Here is a 27474-nt window from a genome sequence, read left to right on the forward strand (position 1 = left end):
AAATTGCTAACCTGGTCTATCATCGTGATATTTAAATGTGATTCTTCCTCAGTTTCTTCGCTGGAATCATCCTGAGAACAAATACCACAAAAGTGTCAGCCATTGTTATCAACTATTACAGGACACATTGCATCAATGTTGCAGAACGTTAAATTTCCAAATCCCATCATTATGAGGTTCCTATACAATGCATTTTTCGCAATTCAACATCATAATTTTAATTTCATATAAAGGAATGTTTGGTTGAAACGTCGAGTCCACATATGTCCCATTCTGATGCTGGACAACGATTAACGTGCACATCATGTACATAGCCATACCTTGTAATACACTGACTAGATTAAAGGACTATTCCTCCTGTGGAAGAACACTTTACGTCATCCGAGTTGCCCGGTTCGACAACGACAACGCCGTGGTTGTAGACGACTGTGGCGTCACGTTTCCGAACACGGTGTCCCTCTGGTGTCAAGGACGCCGTCTATAAGCAGATTTTAAACAAACCCTGAGCCGGTGTGAAGACTAGTTCACAAACATAAATTAGGAGGGTATTGAAATGTGATGCAATTCAGATGGATAAACAAGAAATGCGATTCGATTCAGATGGATAAACCACCAATGCGATACCATTCAGATGGATAAACAACTAATATCATACCGTTCAGAAGGATAAACCTATAATGTGATACCATTTAGATGGATAAACCACTACTCTGATACCATTCAGGTGGATAAACCACTCATATTATACCATGTAGGAAAACCAAGTTCTATGGATAGTCAACTTCTTTATTGCAATGGGTGCGCAATTTCAGTGTAGGTACTACACACAAAACTTCAGTCCAGAAAAAAAACCTCCAAATCCGCCATAGCCGACCATACCCAAGCCAACTCTTTGTATCGCTTGCTTGATAACTGTGTTAGTACTTACACCGAAACGTCGCACCCATTAAGAAGTTGATTATCCATAGAACTTGGTTTTCCTTCATCCATACAACTTCTAAAATGCCTCTCAAAGAAATTATACCATGTAGTACGTGGAACCATAAAAATGGTGTTATTGTAAGCACAGTACCACAGCTATATGACTGCGGTCTGTATACAGATAATTGACAATGCTCAATGTTTGCAACAGTCATCAGTCTTGCTATAACTTGAACCCGTGAAGATCCGAGTTAAAATTGAAAACCTTCCAATGTTTGTCGTTAGAGGCGGCAATCGTGATCGGGTGGTCAGGCTCACTGGCATGGTTGAGTCATGTCATCGTATCCCAGTTGCGTAGATCGATGCTCACGCTGTTGGTCACCGGATTGTCTGACTCGATTATTTACAGACCACAGCCATATATCTAGAATATATTGCAGCTTTAAACAACTAACATACATACCCTATTGGGTGAGACCATCTTCTACTATCTATCGCACCTCACTGATAGCCAAGTAACGGTTATTGTCATGACAACGCCAAAATAAAGCTATACAGAAGTACGATGGTTTGATATCAGTCCAGTTATCGACCCTGAACACCACATCCACTATGTCGCTTCTTATGACAGAACTGTGATTCCAGGGTCTTCCTCATTCAGACAATAACTACTATCACAGTTAAGCAGGGTCTCTGTCAACACAAACTGGTACCTACCGACAGGAACGTCCCCACGCCACACACGGCAAGCACCAGCCAGGCACGCGTCATCGTCTACAGCTGTGTACAAAATACCAACGTAATTTGATGACGTACAGAACAAGTTTAGTTAATATTTTTGGATACCATAAATTTCAGCATTCCTGATAACAAGCGGCATAGAACGAAGGGTGCAGTTCTACCCTGTCCTTGGTGTTAAAAACTCAAAGTGTAGTCCGTCTAAGTGTTTTGCCTTTCACATCAAATACAACCTGCTAGTCTATACAATAACGATGACAGAAATCAATTAGATGACGTCAATGAACAGAATCAGTTACACTGACAGAGGTAACGATCAACACGACCTATTCTTCTGTCCTTGTGGCAAAATGAAGAACACCCTATGCTTGTGCGCGGCACTTCAGTCGCTGTGTGCTAGGATTGTTCACCGGATTGTCTGGTCCATTATTAAGACACCGTCGCCATATAGCTGGAATATTGCTGAGGTGGCGTTACGCACAACAAACAAACAAACATAAGGGCTCGCAAACTAGTGTTTCGGTGTTTTTGACAAAACAGCATTACACGGAATCTTTGTCGTCACTGTATCTTTGTTCGAATACTTTGAATAAACCGATCTAGTCCCGGCCGATAAGCCCCGCCCTCTTAGTTTTTGACGTTGGGGGGACAACCACTTACTATAATCACAATGGCGTCACCGCCGGCGAAACGTACGTGATTGCAAACGTTTTTGATGAATTCTGCTCGTGGTACTTTGGTATCCGTCGTTTGTGAATGATATTTAAAGAGGCAAGTTATACGTATGTGATTTTTAATATATTTTAGCTGGCAGATTGCAATTGGCGAGTGAAAATGAGTTACATGCCCGATGAAAAATCGTCTCGACCACCTGCTGAGAGTAGGAAGCGTATTTTCTTCGAATCAATTAATTTATCTGGCAATTCACCCCATCAAAGATATTAGCAGGGGAAACGTAACTGAAGTTTGGTGTTTTTATAAAAATTCCCATCATGATTTTATAAAAACCGTGAACACAACCACATGTTCAGGTTGCAGATCGTTTCGGTATCTATAAATAGATTGTCAACACTGCGCAAGGCTCCTTTACTAATAGTTATTCGTTGGCGTTGTTCCAATTTAGTTAAATCAATAACCTCAAAACATGTGTTTCTATCTTTTAATGAATTAAAAGAATGGTAAATAAAAAGCAGAAAGTATTTCCCGTCTACTACTTCGTGCACCTTATTTGTCTGTATATCGATATAATTAATGTAACCAAATCAATCACAGCATAACCTATTTGATCTAATTTGGAAATCTGGAAAAGGTAATTGGGCTTGTAAACAGTATGTTTCCATGGATGTATCTGGACATACCCAGAAGCAAATATTCAACAGCTGATCTGCAGCCATTCTCAGTAAAGTTTCCCTCTTCAAAATCAGTACACAATCCTAAAATGACACTGAATATAAGGAAATCCATTTTTTAATCATCCTTTCCATTTTATTTTCTATATGTACTTTGTTGTGGAATCCTAATTTACATACAAACTTCCACAATACTGGACTTCATGAACTGCCAGCGTTTATGTACAGGTATGTCACAGCACCAGAACACAAAGAAGATCCGAGATAGTCTGCACCTGTACACTGACCCATCTTCCAGAAATAGGAAACCTGTGATGCAAAATCTTTTAACAGAGGATCCACAGTTATCCGAACAATTAACTAGCATTGAAATACAATGTTACATAAAATACAGATGTATTATTTTTTCATCAGAGTTGTATAACTGCTAACTATTAGTGTAAATAAGGTGCAAAGAATATATCCTATGTTCAAAGCTTTTCGTCAATACAATTACATAACGATAATCTTTGTTTTATTAGATCTGAGACCATATCCCTGGAGGACATAACACTGATTTTGATCTATTTCCTTTTCTGAGATACTTACGAGTGTCATAAAAATTATAGTAAAGATGATTCAAAATTTGGTAAAACTCATAACAAAGGTTTAGGAAAACACATGAAAATGTCCTGAAGCGTTCAGCTCCTACAAACCTGTGTGCAATTTGATATGAAGCTCGTTTTCCAAATAACCATCAACAAATCTTGAACAGTTTGTCCAAAACCAACATCTTAATAAACACTAGCTTTGTCTTCAAATAATAGTAACCACCTAAATAAACTGATGATGTATACGAAGAATTACATCAAATATGAGTTAAATATATGTTTCAGTATTTATTCCGTTACATGAAAAGTCAACTGAGACTTTTGTAAATTATTCTGTTCCAGGACTGGATAACGCCTGACCAGGGTGTGACCAAAACGTAGGCTTTGCTTTTTCAGATTCTCTGGATGTTGAAATAATTTTAATGAGTTATGATACTAGCAACCACTTTCAGAATTATCTTATTAGTAAATACATTATTTAAACAACATCTAAAGGCAGGGGCCAAGAAACTAAGTTAATACCAAGTGATTGTCCTGCCATGATATGTATAGTGTTTGTTTGCCTAGTTCTGCCTTAAAATCATATGAATCTGATATCTCAATCAATTGAATAATTATTTATAATTGGTTAGATTATTATTTATTTTATGATCCTTCTACGTTTACTAAAAAAAAGCAAGATTCTTAAAACATACCTTGCTATCATTTCTAGTGAATTAATCAAAATGACAGTTGTAATATTACTCAAAAAAAACAACCTATAAAACCATGCTTTAAATATTTCAGAATTGTTATGAAGAGATGCATGGACTTTAAATTGAATTACTTTCCTCCATGTTGATCGAACTATGTGAGAAGAATATTGACTTTCTGGAGTATTGTACGGAGTGAAATAAAGTGTTTATCTTAATTATGAGAACAATATTTGAAGTTTTGTTACAACAGAAATTATTCGCATATATTGGTACACTTTAGGAGTATAATATTACAACTGTCATTTTGATTAATTCACTGGAAATGATAATAAGGTATGTTTTAAGAATCCTGCTTTTTTTAAGCAAACGTTGATGGGAAATGAAATAAATAATAATATAATGAATAATAAATTATTATTTAATTGATGGACATATCAGATTCATATGATTTTAAGGCAGAACTAGGAAAACCAACACTATACATATCATGGCAGGGGTCGTTATACTTTGTTATTGCGAGCCTTGGGGTCGTTATAACTTGTTATTGCGAGCCTTGTGGTCGTTATACCTTGTTATTGCGAGCCTTGTGGTCGTTATACCTTGTTATTGCGAGCCTTGGGGTCGTTATACCTTGTTATTGCGAGCCTTGTGGTCGTTATACCTTGTTATTGCGAGCCTTGTGGTCGTTATACCTTGTCATTACCCATACGGGTGAGGAGATCCCGTGTAATATCTTTTTGATATTTGCACAATGTGCAATTTAGTGATTCTCAACGTTGATTGGTTGATCGTATATTTGTACATTTTCATCGGATGCCGGAACTACTTTCACACACTGCGTTCATTCATAAAGTTTCATCGATTCATTGATAAATTGACATTAAGTAATGTAATCACACACTCTGAGATCTAAAAAAGAAAACATTAAGGTTAAAGAATATGAATATTCTTTTTATTAGACGTTATTATTTTGGAATAAAACGGCGTTATAAATAGTAGTCTTTTTAAATTATATAATCTTTCAAAAAACCACCAAACAATCGTTTGCATTGTTTGTAAACAAACATGGCCGCCGTTAGGCTAACCCCGATCAAGGTCACTTACCTAGTTAAAGTTGACGGTGACCAAATAGGAAGAGTGATAAGAATTTTACAGCCCTTGAATTCCCCAAACCTGTTTTTTGTTGAAACTGAATTCGGGGAAATAGAAACAGCAAGATACTGACTAAAGATGTTATCTGAAAGTGTAACAAGTAAGTCGGACACGGCGTCCATGCCATCGAACCAGAAAACAGCTCCTGTCTTACCGGAATCAGTGCTAAATGTTCTTCTTCAAGATGACTTTTTATATCCATGCATTTCTAATCAATCTGAGAGGTTGGTCCCAGTAGCCGATGCAGAGATTGACACATTTCACAGACTCGGATTCCGACTAGAGTTATCCTTCTTGGAACTGCTGTACTCTACTAAGACGAGAGTGTAACACGCCTTCCACAGAACAAAATGTTGTTTAATCTTCAAACTTGTTGAGTTTCTTGACAGAAAACTTTTTCTAGATGTATTCGTGGGATGGTTGTCTTTTAGATTTCCCAACTTTTAACCGTTGACTTTCCTAAAAATTGACAGGTTTTTGCCAGAGTGTGTTTCAACACTACACCGTCACCCGTCACTAGAAAACACGTCAGTCGTGAATGAACGATGTTCCGTCGCACTGACTTGATAGAATAAATGTTTAGCTCTTATTAAGTTCAATGATATATTTAAAAGATCATTTTTATCATATTAACAAATTTTAATTAATTATTCCAGACATAATAATTTTGTTGTATTTTAAAGCAATTTTATGATGTACTATTTCCATAGCGTAGTTATGTTATTACCGCTGGAGAAGTTACGTTTAATACGCGCATGAATACGAATCAGCTGTTTAAGGTCACAAGTCCTGTCTCCGGGTGGTTTTTATTTCGTGGTTCTTCCTTTTAAATTACATTATGGGTAATAAATAGAATAACCAACGAGGTACGAGTGATTACGGGAAATAAACTGAACATTATTTCAACTCGGGCATATTTCCCGTAATCACTCGTACCTCGTTGGTTATTCTCTAATTACACACCTCGGTACGATATGTTCCCATTCACTTTGCATTGGTTCATCTTCACGTCATAAGCGGTTGTCTTTCTCATACAGTTTCCTTGCTGTAGTGACCCTTAGAGGGTGGTTTGTCATATGTCCGGTTATACCTGCTTTACAACAAAGTTCGGGAACCACTTTATGCAATGTGTAGTGGCCAATTGGTTGACGACTGTACCAGCATGTACATGGACGGATCCAGGAATTTTGAAAGGACGGGGTTCAGGGGGTTCGAACCCCCTTGTGAGGTTGTTCCCGGTATTTGGACAGCATCGCACGAACGCATCCATCAAGAGCGTGCGCCTGCACGTGGACTTGTCAACTGTGTCGTGTGATTGTTTCTCAATTGTAGTCAGTCTCGTCTTTGTCTTCGTCGAGTAAACGTCTGTTATTTGTGCATCTGTGTTGCGTGTTATGTGGGCCTGAAGACCTTACAATGGTGGCAGCGGTGGGATAGTGTGGACACATGGAAGGACTTTGAAGAAAGTGCGACTTTAAGAAGAATTCAAGGCATGTGCTCTTCATCGAACTGTAACGTGAGTTTGTTCCATTTTGCCATTTTGACCTTGTGGTTTAACTTTTTCGTCTTCTGTGACATTGAACATTTAAGCAAAAATACTCTTCATTTCATCATGGCTGAAGGTGGTACAAGTCAAGAACATTCTGGCGATATCAAGCGTTTCACAATTCCTCTGTTTGATCCCAAACGGTCAACTTTTGCGAACTTTATTGAAAATGTGTATGAAGTGAAAGCTTGGGGCCTAAACTGGAACTCTGATAAAAAGTTACGTGGCTTAGCTTTAGTACTTCCTGCAGGGTTTGGCTCACGAGTATTCAACGATATTTCTGATGAAAACAAAACTTCTTATGTAAGTCTTAAAACCGCTTTGATTAAGGAACTTGATAGAACCCAAGAGCGTACTCAAACTGCTGCTAGGGAGTTCAGAGACATGTGTCAAAAACTCCATGAATCTATTGATGATTTCGCCCACCGTCTTCAGGTCAAGGTTGATGAAGCATACCCCTCATTCGCAAAAGCAAACAAAAATGAACTCTGTGCTCAAAGATTTTTTGATGGCTTGTCAAGTAAGAAATTGAGAGAACAACTGAACATTGCCATTTGTCAACAATCTAAATCTCCAAAATTTGATGCTCTTGTAGACATGGCTAGACGTCTTGCGGGTTCTCTGTGTGAGGACAGTGATGAGTTTCTTATCAAGTGCAATTATTGCAAGAAGCAAGGTCACAAGGAGCGACAGTGTTACAAGAAGAAACGGGATTTGGGTTCATCAAATAGTCGTAGCAAGTTTTGTTCCTTAAAGTCAGCAGCTGAATGCCGTGATACAGAGGCGAGTGATATGTCAAAGTACAGAAACATTCGGTGTTACAACTGTCGAAAATATGGACACATTGCGACTAAATGTCCAGATAAATCCCATGTATATTGTGTTTCTTCAGACACCAACAGTTACTTTCCCTTAATTCCTCAAAATTCACCAACCACACAAATCCGTCTTGGTAGCGATTCTTTCACTGCAATCATAGATAGTGGAGCTAGCGTCTCGTGCATAAGTGTGTCTTTGCTTAAGGGGGCTTTTCAAAATGGTGTTTGTCTAGAAGTGACAAAATCTAAATTTACTGATCTGTCGGGTTCTTTGTGCGTTATCGGTGTGTTCGATACAACTATACAGATCAGTGGTGAAATCCATGATTGTAGATTCCATGTGTTGGATGTTCGTGATGACCATTTGTTGCTAGGATGGGACTTTATGTGTAGGTTTGAGGAAATAGTCATTAAGCCAAAGGAAAAGTCAGCGGACTTTAGATATCTAGTTACTGATGGAAGTGTACACAAGGTTCATATTGCTGAAAGTACTACTATCCCACCAAGAAGTCAAGCAATCTTGAGAGTATCTATTAGTCAGTCAAATACTGTTGCCGAACATATGATGATAGAAAAACATTCTGAGTTTGAATCTAGGACTGGGTTGATAGTTGGTAGATCTGTTTCTGGAACTGATGATGCTTATGTTGCCGTTATGAATCCCGATGTTGTCAGCAAGCGTGTTTATAGGTGTCAGACAGTAGGCCAGGCGTCTAACATTGCCGGCAATCAGCCTGTAAATGATTCTGTGTCTTCGGATTCTAGTTCCACAAATTGGAATATAGGTTCTATTGACAATGAACAAAAGTAAAAATTATGCAGTTTGTTGAAGCAATATGAGAAAAACATATTTTGTGGGTTAGGTTTTGTGAAAGGCTTTACCTATGAACTGAACCTTAAGGAAGATGCTGATCTCTGTCAAGTGCGACATGGTCGACGGCAGTTCGGTCCCCATTTTGATGACATTATCGACAAACAGACACAATCTATGATTGAGCAGGACATAGTTGAACCAAGTAACTCTACTGTATTATCACCAATCGTTTTGGTACGCAAATCTGATTCATCTCTGAGATTTTGTCTGGACCTACGCGCTATCAACAAGCAGATAAAAGATGAAATTTTTCCATTGATGTCTCCAAGTGAAGCACTTATGAGACTTAAGAATTCAAAATATTTCTGCACACTTGACATGAATGCAGCGTATAACCAGGTAAATCTTGCCGAACAATCTCGTCCTCTCACTGCATTTCAAACAAGCTCAGGTGTTTACCAGTTCAAACGAATGTGTTTCGGGTTAAAGACTGCGCAATTGGCCTTTCAGCGTATGATGCATGTAGTACTAGGTGGATGAACTCGTGATCATGGTTTAGTGTATTTGGACGATGTGTTAGTCCATTCCCGTACAGCTGATGAACATTTGGACAGTTGAGACAGGTATTTGAAAAAATTGCATCCAGTTGCGTTACTTTAAGGCCAGACAAATGTTTTTTCTTCATGGAGAGTGTCCAATATCTAGGTTATGAGATTTCTGCTTCAGGTGTGAGTCCAGGAAATAAAGGTTTGGAAGCAATCAGGCAGTTTCCGGTTCCGACTTCATGGGAAGAAGTTCGTTCGTTGGTAGGCCTTGCAACGTACTTTCAGAGGTTCATTTCAAATTTTTCAGATCTTATTATGTCTTTCAGTCGTGTTGTTGAAAAGCGTGTCTACTGTTGGCAGTCGCCACATCAGGAATCTTTTGATAGGCTCAAGTTGATCTTGACGTCTTACCCTGTTTTGAAACATCCTGATTTGAGTGCAGAGGCGTCGCAATTCATAATACAAGCAGATGCTAGTAAGACAGGTTTAGCGGGAGTGATTTTGCAAGATGACCATCCCATCAGTTAAGCTTCAAAGAAACTTTCCAAAACTGAACGAAATTATTCCACTATCCACCGAGAAGCACTAGCGATAATTTGGGCTGTTAGAAAATTTCGACCCTATGTTTTCGGGAAGACGTTTCGTTTGAGAACAGATCATAAACCTCTGACATACATTAGACATCAAAATCAGAGAAACTCGCAAGATGGAGCTTAGAACTTTCTGAGTACTCATTTGACATTGATCACATTCCAGGAAATGAAAACATTCCAAGTGATATTTTGAGTCGTAAGCCTGTTGGAGACGCCAATGAATTACCAGTGCTAGCTGTGACTAGAGGTCAAGAAAAACCACGTGATATTATTCTCAAAGCACATGAACTGGGTCACTTTGGTGTAAAAAGAACATGGCAATTAGCACAAAAAGTTGATTCTTCAGTTACACAACGTGAGGTAGCTGAAATAGTGGAGAAATGTACTGTGTGTATAGAGGGTCCACATGCTATAGCAAGGTCTCCGTTAGGTGTTACTGTTACTGCTTCGCGTCCTTGGGAGTTTCTTCATTGTGATTTTGTTGGCCCACTTCCACGTTCGTCTTGTGGTTATTTGTATGTGTTTACATGTTTAGATGGTTTGAGTAGGATGTTTTTCGCCTTTCCAGTTCGTACGGCGAAGACATCTAGTGCGACAACAGTGCTTGAACGTCTGTTTTCCATATTTGGTCCACCCAGTGTTCTACATATGGATAATGGTACTGTTTTTACATCAAAAGAGTTTTATGTGTTTACTTCCAAGTGGGGAATTAGATGCAGTTATACCCCAGTTGCTAGACCTCAGGCTAATCCAGTTGAAAGAGCTCACAGAACATTAAAAACGTCTTTAGTGAAAACAGCAGAGTGTGACAAAACGTGAGTTTTGCCAGAAATTGTGTTTGCACATAATTCGTTGTAAAATCGTACCACGGGTTTCGCTCCCTATGTTGTTATGTTTGGTCCTTGTGAGGTTGTTCCCGGTATTTGGACAGCATGGCACGAACGCATCCATCAATATCGTGCGCCTGCACGTGGACTTGTCAACTGTGTTGTGTGATTGTTTCTCAGTTGTAGTCAGTCTCGTCTTTGTCTTCGTCAAGTAAACGTCTGTTATTTGTACATCTTTGTTCCGTGTTATGTGGGCCTGAAGACCTTACACTCTGAACCCCATTGGCTCCGCCAACGCGAAGAAAAAATCTTCAATGTGATCTTAAGTCATTTTCAAAAAAGGGAGGGGGTTCGAACCCCTCTCCCCCCTCCTTCTGGATCCGCCACTGTTGTATCTGTACAGCAGTGAGAGCCTCTATTTCCTGGCTTGCAGCGAGTATTTCTGCCTCCGACTCTGTCGACATTGTGACTTCAAATGAGATGACAGGTGCTCATGCAGTGCTCAAACAGTACAGTTCTGCGTCCGGTTGAGCGAATGTTCCCGGTATGTTCATGAGCGTTCGCGAACATCCCATGTAAAAAAGGACACCTGCGGCGAGGTATTGCGAGCCTTGGATCGTTATACCTTCTTATTGCGAGCCTTCGGGTCCTTATACCTTGTTATTGAGAGCCTTGGGGTCCTTATACCTTGTTATTGCGAGCCTTGGGGTCCTTATACCTTGTCATTGCGAGCCTTGGGGTCGTTATACCTTGTTATTGCCAGCCCTTATACCTTGTTATTGCGAGTCTTGGAGTTGTTATACCTTGTTATTGCCAGCCTTGGGGTCGTTAAACCTTGTTATTGCGAGCCCTTATACCTTGTTATTGCGAGCCCTTATACCTTGCTATTGCGAGCCTTGGAGTCGTTATACCTTGTTATTGCAAACCTTGGAGTCGTTATACCTTGTTATTGCGAGCCTTGGGGTCGTTATACCTTGTTTTAGCGAGCCTTGGAGTCCTTATACCTTGTTGTAGCGAGCCTTGGGGTCCTTATGCCTTTGGGGTCGTTATACCTTGTTATTGCGAGCTTTGAAGTCGTTATACCTAGTTATTGCGAGCCTTGGGGTCGTTATACCTTGTTATTGCGAGCCTTGGGGTCCTTAGACCTTGTTATTGCGAGCCTTGGGGTCGTTATACCTTGTTGTAGCGAGCCTTGGAGTCCTTATACCTTGTTGTAGCGAGCCTTGGGGTCCTTATGCCTTTGGGGTCGTTATACCTTGTTATTGCGAGCCTTGGGGTCGTTATACCTTGTTATTGCGAGCCCTTATACCTTGTTATTGCGAGCCTTGGAGTGGTTATACCTTGTTATTGCGAGCCTTGGAGTCGGTATACCTTGTTATTGCGAGCCTTGGGGTCCTTACACCTTGTTATTGTGAGCCTTGGGGTCGTTATACCTTGTTATTGCGAGCCTTGGGGTCATTATACCTTGTTATTGCGAGCCTTGGGGTCCTTATACCTTGTTATTGCGAGCCTTGGAGTCCTTATACCTTGTTATTGCGAGCCTTGGAGTCCTTATACCTTGTTATTGCAAGCCTTGGAGTCGGTATACCTTGTTATTGCGAGCCTTGGGGTCCTTACACCTTGTTATTGTGAGCCTTGGGGTCGTTATACTTTGTTATTGCAGGCCTTGGGGTCCTTACACCTTGTTGTTGCGAGCCTTGGGGTCCTTATGTGTTGTTATTGCGAGCCTTGGAGTCGTTATACCTTGTTATTGCGAGCCTTGGGGTTCTTATACCTTGTTACTGCGAGCCTTGGGGTCGTTATACCTTTGGGGTCGTTATACCTTGTTACTGCGAGCCTTGGGGTCCTTATACGTTGTTATTGTGAGCCTTGGGGTCCTTCATTGTAATTGCAAGCCTTGGGGTCCTTATACCTTGTCATTGCGAGCCTTGGGGTCGTTATACCTTGTTATTGCGAGCCCTATACCTTGTTATTGCAAGCCCTTATACCTTGTTATTGCGAGCCTTGGAGTCGTTATACCTTGTTATTGCAAGCCTTGGAGTGGTTATACCTTGTCATTGCCAGCCTAGGGGTCGTTATACTTTGTTTTTGCGAGCCCTTATACCTTGTTATTGCAAGCCCTTATACCTTGTTATTGCGAGCCTTGGAGTCGTTATACCTTGTTATTGCAAGCCTTGGAGTCGTTATACCTTGTTATTGCGAGCCTTGGGGTCGTTATACCTTGTTGTAGCGAGCCTTGGAGTCCTTATACCTTGTTGTAGCGAGCCTTGGGGTCCTTATGCCTTTGGGGTCGTTATACCTTGTTATTGCGAGCCTTGAAGTCCTTAAACCTTGTTATTGCGAGCCTTGGGATCGTTATACCTTGCTATTGCGAGCCTTGGGGTCCTTAGACCTTGTTATTGAGAGCCTTGGGGTCGTTATACCTTGTTATTGCGAGCCTTGGGGTCCTTAGACCTTGTTATTGCGAGCCTCGGGTCGTTATACCTTGTTATTGCAAGCCCTTATACCTTGTTATTGCGAGCCTTGGAGTGGCTATACCTTGTCATCGCCAGCCTTGGGGTCGTTATACTTTGTTATTGCGAGCCCTTATACCTTGTTATTGCGAGCCCTTATACCTTGTTATTGCGAGCCTTGGAGTCGTTATACCTTGTTATTGCAAGCCTTGGAGTCGTTATACCTTGTTATTGCGAGCCTTGGGGTCCTTATACCTTGTTGTAGTGAGCCTTGGAGTCCTTATTCCTTGTTGTAGCGAGCCTTGGGGTCCTTATGCCTTTGGGGTCGTTATACCTTGTTATTGCGAACCTTGAAGTCGTTATACCTTGTTATTGCGAGCCTTGGGGTCGTTATACCTTGTTATTGCGAGCCTTGGGGTCCTTAAAACCCTGTGATTACGAGCCTTGGGGTCGTTATACCTTGTTATTGCGAGCGTTCGGGTCCTTAGACCTTGTTATTGCGAGCCTTGGGGTCGTTATACCTTGTTGTAGCGAGCCTTGGAGTCCTTATACCTTGTTGTAGAGAGGCTTGTGGTCCTTATGCCTTTGGGGTCGTTATACCTTGTTATTGCGTGCCTTGAAGTCGTTATACCTTGTTATTGCGAGGCTTGGGGTCCTTATACCTTGTTGTTGCGAGCCTTGGGGTCCTTAGACCTTGTTACTGCGAGCCTTGGGGTCCTTATAGCTTGTTATTGCGAGCCTTGGAGTCGTTATACCTTGTTATTGCGAGCCTTGGAGGCGTTATACCTTGTTATTGCGAGCCTTGGGGTCCTTATACCTTGTTGGAGCGAGCCTTGGAGTCCTTATACCTTGTTATTGCAAGCCTTGAAGTCGGTATACCTTGTTATTGCGAGCCTTGGGGTCCTTGGACCTTGTTATTGCGAGCCTTGAGGTCGATATACCTTGTTATTGCGAGCCTTGGGGTCGTTATACCTTGTTGTAGCGAGCCTTGGAGTCCTTATACCTTGTTGTAGCGAGCCTTGGGGTCCTTATGCCTTTGGGGTCGTTATACCTTGTTGTAGCGAGCCTTGAAGTCCTTAAACCTTGTTATTGCGAGCCTTGGGGTCCTTATACCATGTTGTTGCGAGCCTTGGGGTCCTTAGACCTTGTTACTGCGAGCCTTGGGGTCCTTATAGCTTGTTATTGCGAGCCTTGGGGTCGTTATACCTTGTTATTGCGAGCCTTGGAGGCGTTATACCTTGTTATTGCGAGCCTTGGGGTCGTTATACCTTGTTGGAGCGAGCCTTGGAGGCGTTATACCTTGTTATTGCGAGCCTTGGGGTCCTTATACCTTGTTATTGCAAGCTTCGGGGTCCTTATACCTTGTTATTGCGAGCCTTGGGGTCCTTATACCTTGTTATTGCGAGCCTTGGGGTCCTTATACCTTGTTACTGCGAGCCTTGGGGTCCTTATACCTTTGGGGTCCTTATACCTTGTTCCTGCGAGCCTTTGGGTCATTATACGTTGTTATTGCGAGCCTTGGGGTCCTTCATTGTTATTGCGAGCCTTGGGGTCCTTATACCTTGAATTTGCAAGCCTTGGGGTCCTTATACCTTGTTATTGCAAGCCTTGAGTCGTTATACCTTGTTATTGCGAGCCTTGGGGTCCTTATACCTTGTTGTAGCGAGCCTTGGAATCCTTATACCTTGTTATTGCAAGCCTTGGAGTCGGTATACCTTGTTATTGCGAGCCTTGGGGTCCTTACACCTTGTTATTGCCAGCCTTGGGGTCGTTATACCTTGGTATTGCGAGCCTTGGGAATTATACCTTGTTATTGCGAGCCTTGGGGTCGTTATGCCTTGTTATTGCAGAGCCTTGGGGTCGTTATATACCTTGTAATTGCGAGCCTTGCGGTCGTTATACCTTGTTATTGCAAGCCTTGGGTCGTTATACCTTGTTATTGCGAGCATTGGGGTCGTTATACCTTGTTATTGCAAGCCTTGGAGTCCTATATACCTTGTTGTAGTGAGCCTTGGAGTCCTTCTTCGTTGTTGTAGCGAGCCTTGGGGGTCGTTTTGCCTTTGGGGTCGTTATACCTTGTTATTGCGAACCTTGAAGTCGTTATACCTTCTTATTGCGAGCCTTGGGGTCCTTATACCTTGTTATTGCGAGCCTTGGGGTCCTTGGACCTTGTTATTGCGAGCCTTGAGGTCGTTATACCTTGTTGTAGCGAGCCTTGGAGTCCTTATACCTTGTTGTAGCGAGGCTTGGGGTCCTTATGCCTTTGGGGTCGTTATACCTTGTTATTGCGAGCCTTGAAGTCGTTTTGCCTTGTTATTGCGAGCCTTGGGGTTCTTAGAACTTGTTATTGCGAGCCTTGGGTACCTTAGAACTTGTTATTGCGAGCCTTGGGGTCCTTATACCTTGTTATTGCGAGCCTTGGGGTCCTTGGACCTTGTTATTGCGAGCCTTGAGGTCGTTATACCTTGTTATTGCGAGCCCTTATACCTTGTTATTGCGAGCCTTGGAGTGGTTATACCTTGTTATTGCGAGCCTTGGAGTCGGTATACCTTGTTATTGCGAGCCTTGGGGTCCTTACACCTTGTTATTGCGAGCCTTGGAGTCCTTATACCTTGTTATTGCGAGCCTTGGAGTCCTTATACCTTGTTATTGCAAGCCTTGGAGTCGGTATACCTTGTTATTGCGAGCCTTGGGGTCCTTACACCTTGTTATTGTGAGCCTTGGGGTCGTTATACCTTGTTATTCCGAGCCTTGGGGTCGTTATACTTTGTTATTGCAGGCCTTGGGGTCCTTACACCTTGTTGTTGCGAGCCTTGGGGTCCTTATGTGTTGTTATTGCGAGCCTTGGAGTCGTTATACCTTGTTATTGCGAGCCTTGGGGTTCTTATACCTTGTTACTGCGAGCCTTGGGGTCGTTATACCTTTGGGGTCGTTATACCTTGTTACTGCGAGCCTTGGGGTCCTTATACGTTGTTATTGTGAGCCTTGGGGTCCTTCATTGTAATTGCAAGCCTTGGGGTCCTTATACCTTGTCATTGCGAGCCTTGGGGTCGTTATACATTGTTATTGCGAGCCCTTATACCTTGTTATTGCAAGCCCTTATACCTTGTTATTGCGAGCCTTGGAGTCGTTATACCTTTGGGGTCCTTATACCTTGTTACTGCGAGCCTTTGGGTCATTATACGTTGTTATTGCGAGCCTTGGGGTCCTTATACCTTGTATTTGCAAGCCTTGGAGTCGTTATACCTTGTTATTGCGATCCTTGGGGTCCTTATACCTTGTTACTGCGAGCCTTTGGGTCATTATACGTTGTTATTGCGAGCCTTGGGGTCCTTATACCTTGTATTTGCAAGCCTTGGAGTCGTTATACCTTGTTATTGCAAGCCTTGGAGTGGTTATACCTTGTCATTGCCAGCCTAGGGGTCGTTATACTTTGTTTTTGCGAGCCCTTATACCTTGTTATTGCAAGCCCTTATACCTTGTTATTGCGAGCCTTGGAGTCGTTATACCTTGTTATTGCAAGCCTTGGAGTCGTTATACCTTGTTATTGCGAGCCTTGGGGTCGTTATACCTTGTTGTAGCGAGCCTTGGAGTCCTTATACCTTGTTGTAGCGAGCCTTGGGGTCCTTATGCCTTTGGGGTCGTTATACCTTGTTATTGCGAGCCTTGAAGTCCTTAAACCTTGTTATTGCGAGCCTTGGGATCGTTATACCATGCTATTGCGAGCCTTGGGGTCCTTAGACCTTGTTATTGAGAGCCTTGGGGTCGTTATACCTTGTTATTGCGAGCCTTGGGGTCCTTAGACCTTGTTATTGCGAGCCTCGGGTCGTTATACCTTGTTATTGCAAGCCCTTATACCTTGTTATTGCGAGCCTTGGAGTGGCTATACCTTGTCATCGCCAGCCTTGGGGTCGTTATACTTTGTTATTGCGAGCCCTTATACCTTGTTATTGCGAGCCCTTATACCTTGTTATTGCGAGCCTTGGAGTCGTTATACCTTGTTATTGCAAGCCTTGGAGTCGTTATACCTTGTTATTGCGAGCCTTGGGGTCCTTATACCTTGTTGTAGTGAGCCTTGGAGTCCTTATTCCTTGTTGTAGCGAGCCTTGGGGTCCTTATGCCTTTGGGGTCGTTATACCTTGTTATTGCGAACCTTGAAGTCGTTATACCTTGTTATTGCGAGCCTTGGGGTCGTTATACCTTGTTATTGCGAGCCTTGGGGTCCTTAAAACCCTGTGATTACGAGCCTTGGGGTCGTTATACCTTGTTATTGCGAGCGTTCGGGTCCTTAGACCTTGTTATTGCGAGCCTTGGGGTCGTTATACCTTGTTGTAGCGAGCCTTGGAGTCCTTATACCTTGTTGTAGAGAGGCTTGTGGTCCTTATGCCTTTGGGGTCGTTATACCTTGTTATTGCGTGCCTTGAAGTCGTTATACCTTGTTATTGCGAGGCTTGGGGTCCTTATACCTTGTTGTTGCGAGCCTTGGGGTCCTTAGACCTTGTTACTGCGAGCCTTGGGGTCCTTATAGCTTGTTATTGCGAGCCTTGGAGTCGTTATACCTTGTTATTGCGAGCCTTGGAGGCGTTATACCTTGTTATTGCGAGCCTTGGGGTCCTTATACCTTGTTGGAGCGAGCCTTGGAGTCCTTATACCTTGTTATTGCAAGCCTTGAAGTCGGTATACCTTGTTATTGCGAGCCTTGGGGTCCTTGGACCTTGTTATTGCGAGCCTTGAGGTCGATATACCTTGTTATTGCGAGCCTTGGGGTCGTTATACCTTGTTGTAGCGAGCCTTGGAGTCCTTATACCTTGTTGTAGCGAGCCTTGGGGTCCTTATGCCTTTGGGGTCGTTATACCTTGTTGTAGCGAGCCTTGGGGTCCTTATACCTTGTTGGAGCGAGCCTTGGAGTCCTTATACCTTGTTATTGCAAGCCTTGGAGTCGGTATACCTTGTTATTGCGAGCCTTGGGGTCCTTTTACCTTGATATTGCGAGCCTTGGGGTCCTTATACCTTGTTATTGCAAGCTTCGGGGTCCTTATACCTTGTTATTGCGAGCCTTGGGGTCCTTATACCTTGTTATTGCGAGCCTTGGGGTCCTTATACCTTGTTACTGCGAGCCTTGGGGTCCTTATACCTTTGGGGTCCTTATACCTTGTTCCTGCGAGCCTTTGGGTCATTATACGTTGTTATTGCGAGCCTTGGGGTCCTTCATTGTTATTGCGAGCCTTGGGGTCCTTATACCTTGAATTTGCAAGCCTTGGGGTCCTTATACCTTGTTATTGCAAGCCTTGGAGTCGTTATACCTTGTTATTGCGAGCCTTGGGGTCCTTATACCTTGTTGTAGCGAGCCTTGGAATCCTTATACCTTGTTATTGCAAGCCTTGGAGTCGGTATACCTTGTTATTGCGAGCCTTGGGGTCCTTACACCTTGTTATTGCCAGCCTTGGGGTCGTTATACCTTGGTATTGCGAGCCTTGGGAATTATACCTTGTTATTGCGAGCCTTGGGGTCGTTATGCCTTGTTATTGCGAGCCTTGGGGTCGTTATACCTTGTAATTGCGAGCCTTGCGGTCGTTATACCTTGTTATTGCAAGCCTTGGGTCGTTATACCTTGTTATTGCGAGCATTGGGGTCGTTATACCTTGTTATTGCAAGCCTTGGAGTCCTTATACCTTGTTGTAGTGAGCCTTGGAGTCCTTCTTCGTTGTTGTAGCGAGCCTTGGGGTCGTTTTGCCTTTGGGGTCGTTATACCTTGTTATTGCGAACCTTGAAGTCGTTATACCTTCTTATTGCGAGCCTTGGGGTCCTTATACCTTGTTATTGCGAGCCTTGGGGTCCTTGGACCTTGTTATTGCGAGCCTTGAGGTCGTTATACCTTGTTGTAGCGAGCCTTGGAGTCCTTATACCTTGTTGTAGCGAGGCTTGGGGTCCTTATGCCTTTGGGGTCGTTATACCTTGTTATTGCGAGCCTTGAAGTCGTTTTGCCTTGTTATTGCGAGCCTTGGGGTTCTTAGAACTTGTTATTGCGAGCCTTGGGTACCTTAGAACTTGTTATTGCGAGCCTTGGGGTCCTTATACCTTGTTATTGCGAGCCTTGGGGTCCTTGGACCTTGTTATTGCGAGCCTTGAGGTCGTTATACCTTGTTATTGCGAGCCTTGGGGTCGTTATACCTTGTTGTAGCGAGCCTTGGAGTCCTTATACCTTGTTGTAGCGAGCTTTGGGGTCCTTATGCCTTTGGGGTCGTTATACCTTGTTATTGCGAGCCTTGAAGTCCTTAAACCTTGTTATTGCGAGCCTTGGGGTCGTTATACCTTGTTATTGCGAGCCTTGGAGGCGTTATACCTTGTTATTGCGAGCCTTGGAGTCCTTATACCTTGTTGTTGCAAGCCTTGGAGTCGGTATACCTTGTTATTGCGAGCCTTGGGGTCCTTACACCTTGTTATTGCGAGCTCTTTTACCTTGTTACTGCGAGCCTTGGGGTCCTTATACCTTGATATTGCGAGCCTTGGGGTCCTTATACCTTGTTATTGCAAGCTTTGGGGTCCTTATACCTTGTTATTGCGAGCCTTGGGGTCCTTATACCTTGTTATTGCGAGCCTTGGGGTCCTTATACCTTGTTACTGCGAGCCTTGGGGTCCTTATACCTTTGGGGTCCTTATACCTTGTTACTGCGAGCCTTTGGGTCATTATACGTTGTTATTGCGAGCCTTGGGGTCCTTCATTGCTATTGCGAGCCTTGGGGTCCTTATACCTTGTATTTGCAAGCCTTGGGGTCCTTATACCTTGTTATTGCGAGCCTTGGAGTCGTTATACCTTGTTATTGCGAGCCTTGGGGTCCTTATACCTTGTTGTAGCGAGCCTTGGAGTCCTTATACCTTGTTATTGCAAGCCTTGGAGTCGGTATACCTTGTTATTGCGAGCCTTGGGGTCCTTACACCTTGTTATTGCGAGCCTTGGGGTCGTTATACCTTGTTATTGCGAGCCTTGGGGTCGTTATACCTTGTTATTGCGAGCCTTGGAGTCGTTATACCTTGTTATTGCGAGCCTTGGGAATTATACCTTGGTATTGCGAGCCTTGGGGTCGTTATGCCTTGTTATTGCGAGCCTTGGGGTCGTTATACCTTGTTATTGCGAGCCTTGGGGTCGTTATACCTTGTTATTGCAAGCCTTGGGTCGTTATACCTTGTTATTGCGAGCCTTGGGGTCGTTATACCTTGTTATTGCAAGCCTTGGAGTCGTTATACCTTGTTATTGCGAGCCTTGGGAATTATACCTTGGTATTGCGAGCCTTGGGGTCGTTATGCCTTGTTATTGCGAGCCTTGGGGTCGTTATACCTTGTTATTGCGAGCCTTGGGGTCGTTATACCTTGTTATTGCGAGCCTTGGGGTCGTTATACCTTGTTATTGCAAGCCTTGGGTCGTTATACCTTGTTATTGCGAGCCTTTGGGGTCGTTATACCTTGTTATTGCGAACCTTGAAGTCGTTATACCTTGTTATTGCGAGCCTTGGGGTCCTTATACCTTGTTATTGCGAGCCTTGGGGTCCTTGGACCTTGTTGTAGCGAGCCTTGGAGTCCTTATACCTTGTTGTAGCGAGGCTTGGGGTCCTTATGCCTTTGGGGTCGTTATACCTTGTTATTGCGAGCCTTGAAGTCGTTATACCTTGTTATTGCGAGCCTTGGGGTCCTTAGAACTTGTTATTGCGAGCCTTGGGGTCCTTAGAACTTGTTATTGCGAGCCTTGGAGTCGTTATACCTTGGTATTGCGAGCCTTGGGAATTATACCTTGTTATTGCGAGCCTTGGGGTCGTTATGCCTTGTTATTGCAGGCCTTGGGTCGTTATACCTTGTTATTGCGAGCATTGGGGTCGTTATACCTTGTTATTGCAAGCCTTGGAGTCCTTATACCTTGTTATTGCGAGCCTTGGGGTCCTTATACCTTGTTGTAGTGAGCCTTGGAGTCCTTCTTCGTTGTTGTAGCGAGCCTTGGGGTCCTTTTGCCTTTGGGGTCGTTATACCTTGTTATTGCGAACCTTGAAGTCGTTATACCTTGTTATTGCGAGCCTTGGGGTCCTTATACCTTGTTATTGCGAGCCTTGGGGTCCTTGGACCTTGTTATTGCGAGCCTTGAGGTCGTTATACCTTGTTGTAGCGAGCCTTGGAGTCCTTATACCTTGTTGTAGCGAGGCTTGGGGTCCTTATGCCTTTGGGGTCGTTATACCTTGTTATTGCGAGCCTTGAAGTCGTTATGCCTTGTTATTGCGAGCCTTGGGGTTCTTAGAACTTGTTATTGCGAGCCTTGGGTACCTTAGAACTTGTTATTGCGAGCCTTGGGGTCCTTATACCTTGTTATTGCGAGCCTTGGGGTCCTTGGACCTTGTTATTGCGAGCCTTGAGGTCGTTATACCTTGTTATTGCGAGCCTTGGGGTCGTTATACCTTGTTGTAGCGAGCCTTGGAGTCCTTATACCTTGTTGTAGCGAGCCTTGGGGTCCTTATGCCTTTGGGGTCGTTATACCTTGTTATTGCGAGCCTTGAAGTCCTTAAACCTTGTTATTGCGAGCCTTGGGGTCGTTATACCTTGTTATTGCGAGCCTTGGAGGCGTTATACCTTGTTATTGCGAGCCTTGGAGTCCTTATACCTTGTTATTGCAAGCCTTGGAGTCGGTATACCTTGTTATTGCGAGCCTTGGGGTCCTTACACCTTGTTATTGCGAGCTCTTTTACCTTGTTACTGCGAGCCTTGGGGTCCTTATACCTTGATATTGCGAGCCTTGGGGTCCTTATACCTTGTTATTGCAAGCTTTGGGGTCCTTATACCTTGTTATTGCGAGCCTTGGGGTCCTTATACCTTGTTATTGCGAGCCTTGGGGTCCTTATACCTTGTTACTGCGAGCCTTGGGGTCCTTATACCTTTGGGGTCCTTATACCTTTGGGGTCCTTAGACCTTGTTACTGCGAGCCTTTGGGTCATTATACGTTGTTATTGCGAGCCTTGGGGTCCTTCATTGCTATTGCAAGCCTTGGGGTCCTTATACCTTGTATTTGCAAGCCTTGGGGTCCTTATACCTTGTTATTGCGAGCCTTGGAGTCGTTATACCTTGTTATTGCGAGCCTTGGGGTCCTTATACCTTGTTGTAGCGAGCCTTGGAGTCCTTATACCTTGTTATTGCAAGCCTTGGAGTCGGTATACCCTGTTATTGCGAGCCTTGGGGTCCTTACACCTTGTTATTGCGAGCCTTGGGGTCGTTATACCTTGTTATTGCGAGCCTTGGGGTCGTTATACCTTGTTATTGCGAGCCTTGGAGTCGTTGTACCTTGTTATTGCGAGCCTTGGGAATTATACCTTGGTATTGCGAGCCTTGGGGTCGTTATGCCTTGTTATTGCGAGCCTTGGGGTCGTTATACCTTGTTATTGCGAGCCTTGGGGTCGTTATACCTTGTTATTGCAAGCCTTGGGTCGTTATACCTTGTTATTGCGAGCCTTGGGGTCGTTATGCCTTGTTATTGCAAGCCTTGGAGTCCTTATACCTTGTTGTAGTGAGCCTTGGAGTCCTTCTTCCTTGTTGTAGCGAGCCTTGGGGTCCTTGTGCCTTTGGGGTCGTTATACCTTGTTATTGCGAGCCTTGAAGTCGTTATACCTTGTTATTGCGAGCCTTGGGGTCCTTATACCTTGTTATTGCGAGCCTTGGGGTCCTTGGACCTTGTTATTGCGAGCCTTGAGGTCGTTATACCTTGTTGTAGCGAGCCTTGGAGTCCTTATACCTTGTTGTAGCGAGGTTTGGTGTCCTTATGCCTTTGGGGTCGTTATACCTTGTTATTGCGAGCCTTGAAGTCGTTATACCTTGTTATTGCGAGCCTTGGGGTCCTTAGAACTTGTTATTGCTAGCCTTGGGGTCCTTAGAACTTGTTATTGCGAGGCTTGGGGTCCTTATACCTTGTTATTGCGAGCCTTGGGGTCCTTGGACCTTGTTATTGCGAGCCTTGAGGTCGTTATACCTTGTTATTGCGAGCCTTGGGGTCGTTATACCTTGTTGTAGCGAGCCTTGGAGTCCTTATACCTTGTTGTAGCGAGCCTTGGGGTCCTTATGCCTTTGGGGTCGTTATACCTTGTTATTGCGAGCCTTGAAGTCCTTAAACCTTGTTATTGCGAGCCTTGGAGGCGTTATACCTTGTTATTGCGAGCCTTGGGGTCCTTATACCTTGTTATTGCGAGCCTTGGAGTCGGTATACCTTGTTATTGCAAGCCTTGGAGTCGGTATACCTTGTTATTGCGAGCCTTGGGGTCCTTACACCTTGTTATTGCGAGCTCTTTTACCTTGTTACTGCGAGCCTTGGGGTCCTTATACCTTGATATTGCGAGCCTTGGGGTCCTTATACCTTGTTATTGCAAGCTTTGGGGTCCTTATACCTTGTTATTGCGAGCCTTGGGGTCCTTATACCTTGTTATTGCGAGCCTTGGGGTCCTTATACCTTGTTACTGCGAGCCTTGGGGTCCTTATACCTTTGGGGTCCTTATACCTTGTTACTGCGAGCCTTTGGGTCATTATACGTTGTTATTGCGAGCCTTGGGGTCCTTATACCTTGTATTTGCAAGCCTTGGAGTCGTTATACCTTGTTATTGCGAGCCTTGAAGTCCTTAAACCTTGTTATTGCGAGCCTTGGAGGCGTTATACCTTGTTATTGCGAGCCTTGGGGTCCTTATACCTTGTTATTGCGAGCCTTGGAGTCGGTATACCTTGTTATTGCAAGCCTTGGAGTCGGTATACCTTGTTATTGCGAGCCTTGGGGTCCTTACACCTTGTTATTGCGAGCTCTTTTACCTTGTTACTGCGAGCCTTGGGGTCCTTATACCTTGATATTGCGAGCCTTGGGGTCCTTATACCTTGTTATTGCAAGCTTTGGGGTCCTTATACCTTGTTATTGCGAGCCTTGGGGTCCTTATACCTTGTTATTGCGAGCCTTGGGGTCCTTATACCTTGTTACTGCGAGCCTTGGGGTCCTTATACCTTTGGGGTCCTTATACCTTGTTACTGCGAGCCTTTGGGTCATTATACGTTGTTATTGCGAGCCTTGGGGTCCTTATACCTTGTACTTGCAAGCCTTGGAGTCGTTATACCTTGTTATTGCGATCCTTGGGGTCCTTATACCTTGTTGTAGCGAGCCTTGGAGTCCTTATACCTTGTTATTGCAAGCCTTGGAGTCGGTATACCTTGTTATTGCGAGCCTTGGGGTCCTTACACCTTGTTATTGCGAGCCTTGGGGTCGTTATACCTTGTTATTGCGAGCCTTGGGGTCGTTATACCTTGTTATTGCGAGCCTTGGGGTCGTTATACCTTGTTATTGCGAGCCTTGGGGTCGTTTTACCTTGTTATTGCGAGCTCTTTTACCTTGTTACTGCGAGCCTTGGGGTCCTTATACCTTGATATTGCGAGCCTTGGGGTCCTTATACCTTGTTATTGCAAGCTTTGGGGTCCTTATACCTTGTAATTGCGAGCCTTGGGGTCCTTATACCTTGTTATTGCGAGCCTTGGGGTCCTTATACCTTGTTACTGCGAGCCTTGGGGTCGTTATACCTTTGGGGTCCTTATACCTTGTTAGTGCGAGCCTTGGGGTCCTTCATTGTTATTGCGAGCCTTGGGGTCGTTATACTTTGTTATAGCTAAACACATCGAATTATCATGAAACGGCCCTCCTGTTATCAGAAATTTGCGGGCCGCTGCAAATGATATTGGACCGGACAACCTTAACGACGGGCCACTATCAGTTCTGTTGTCAAGTGACGTCATAGCGGGTGCGTCAGTTCATTCAACATTGGCTTTGGACTGGCAGATATTCTGGGTCAAACAAGTCAGAGCAACCCGAATTCCCGCATTAAATAGCGGTAATATTGGGTTTCTTGCTGGTGCTAACCTTAACAATTGCACTATTAACGCTGTTGTTGATCCAAGACCGAACACTGACATAGTTTGACATGTTGCAGGCTATGGTCTTGTCAAAGGCCAAGGTCGATTATCGTCACTTTCTGTTGTGACGTAACTTGAATTGTTCGGTGACGTAATTGCATTCGGGCAGTCAACCCGTGAGAAGTTGATTTGGGTAAACTTACAGTCAAATTCCTTCATTGTTTCCTTTTTCCTTTCAACACAAATTCCATGTATTTTAGCAATAATAACGGTAATGCTATTTTTGAGGGCATTATCATTTGCAGAAGCCCTCGGTCTTTTTCAACTGCGCTCCTTCGTCGGGCAGGTAATGGAAGACCTCGGCTTCTGCAAATGATAATGCCCTCAAAAACAGCATTACCCTTATAATATTGCGAGCCTTGGGGTCCTTCATTGTTATTGCGAGCCTTGGGGTGGTTAACGTTGTTATTGCAAGCCTTGGGGTCGTTGTATGTTGTTTACGCGTTCGGTGTTCATTATCTGGCAAAATAGTCAATGGTGATCCCTGTCATATAACCGCTTCATACTTTCTATTGATGATAAACGTATTCTCATGTCGTACGTGTGGTTCATAAGTTTCCACGAATCTGTGCATTATTGTATTACTTCACAAGGTCAGCCCGGATGAGACAATATGTGCTTCCAACTGAAAAACAACAATCTAGATAGTGGCCGTCAGTTACCCTTTGGGGCACCTTTAACCGTGATTGTTTGTCGAAGATTATGTCTACATGTTTATCAACTTCAGTATCATCTGAAACCCACACTGCATATAACATGAGTATCAATGGGCTGATAGCATGTAGAACTGAGTGAATGAGTGGCATGTCAAATGTTCGAGGAAGTTGCTTAAGGAAGTCAGCGACTTAGAGAGCTGTACAAAGATCAAGGATAAAAGATGAACAGACATACCACACCCTATGTTGAGACAATTCAGTAACTGACAGGTGGAGACACTTGGAAGGCAAAGTGACTGGACAAGACTGACCACTTACCTTACAGCAGGTCAGCAAGATAGCACTGTTAGCAAACAAATAAGCGCAACACTATATATATAACAACGTCTCTTGTTATCAACTGGCTTGCCGTGCTGTCACAGATCCTAATATACCCGCGTCAGGGCACAGATGTGGCACATCACAATACACACCTAAAAACACAATCCGGTAGAGGAATGATATGATATAACATATCTGGACATCTCCAATGTAATCTCGAGTTATTAAAGAGGAATACACTAATAACCTCTAAAAGCTTTCTTGTCACGGTAATTGTTTTCAGCATTACTATCGTGCGTTCACAATTTCTGTTCCGTCATGGAATTTGGACAAGTTTGAGATAAATGTGATCTAAACAGGTTCATAAACAGCTTATCAGCTTCCCATTTCTGGTCACACTACGTGTGCTATGAATAATATACCCTGCAAAAAAAGAAACGCATTGATGCAAATGAGATAGTGATAATGACAAGTTTGCTCTCTCGTAAAGTTTTCACCAAAAAAGTTATCGAACCGTGTTAGTCACAGGCTGGAGTAGTGCACACTTTACGGTTTTGCAGCTTTGTGATATTTATAACAGATACCAGGGCGTCATCGAAAATTGCAGCTTTAAACTTCTGTGGAATAGGTCCTTATACAAGCTCAGACTTCAAGCCAATAAATCTCATCTTGTCCTTTTTGATAAAGCCAATAAATGTATTTATAGCATTGAATTTTCTGTCCCTTTTGACAGCAATGTGATTGGCAAGATTCAGGAAAAGCATGCTAAATATCCGCACCTCGCCTTTGAAATGTCCCGCTTGCATCCCAAGTACACTGTCGTCGGATCAGGACAGTGCCTGGGAGTTCAGCCCTTCTGCTACTCTGGGTAATGCAGAAGGCTGCAGTGTTGGGGAGATTTTAATATTCTCCGGAAAGTTCTTGGTGGGTTCGACTAGGCAGCGTTTCCTGGGAGATGTCCCATTCGCTGTCTGGGCTGCGTGTAGAGGGGGCGAGGGCCCTGAGGTGACGATGAGCCTTACCAGCCTGACTGTGCCAGGATCACCCGAGCCTGGTGCATACTACTTTTAATCTGTAAAACATAATATTCCAGGGGGACTCCTTCAGTCCTTTTTTTTTTAGTTTGTCTTTAAGTCCTTTGAGTTTTCAGCTCAATAGGAAGGAGGGTTACCATCCCGGACCTCCTCAGCACAAATCCCCCAAAAGGCTTACTCATCTCCTTCACATAAATGACATCGAGCTCCTTGCCAAAGGGGACGCCAATTTGAAAGAACAGGTTCTCCTTGTCGAGTCCACTTCTAATGATATTGGTATGAGTTTTGTATTCGACAAATGTAATACTCTTCACTTGAAATGTGGCAAGGTAGTTAATGATGGATTGGTCAAGTTACAAGGGGGAAGGAGTTATTGACCATCTTGTGGAAGATCAGGCCTACACCTATCTTGGAATGCAATTTCGAGACAAGCTCCAGAATGCCCAGATTCAAGACAA

The 27474-nt window shown here is 43.6% G+C and overlaps 1 long non-coding RNA gene across 1 annotated transcript; it reads right to left on the reverse strand.

Annotated features, from left to right (window-relative positions):
* On the reverse strand, nucleotides 1-26081 carry LOC124263416. Its single transcript, XR_006894837.1, has 4 exons — nucleotides 25980-26081; nucleotides 1639-1701; nucleotides 377-478; nucleotides 1-71 (listed from the first exon to the last, which is right to left on the reverse strand). It is a non-coding gene; the product is annotated as an uncharacterized LOC124263416 (long non-coding RNA).
* Nucleotides 26082-27474: the final 1393 nt, after the last annotated feature.

The sequence above is a fragment of the Haliotis rubra genome, unplaced genomic scaffold (genome assembly GCF_003918875.1).
Source record: "Haliotis rubra isolate DU_JTF1 unplaced genomic scaffold, ASM391887v1 Scf880, whole genome shotgun sequence".
NCBI classification, from domain to species: domain Eukaryota; kingdom Metazoa; phylum Mollusca; class Gastropoda; order Lepetellida; family Haliotidae; genus Haliotis; species Haliotis rubra.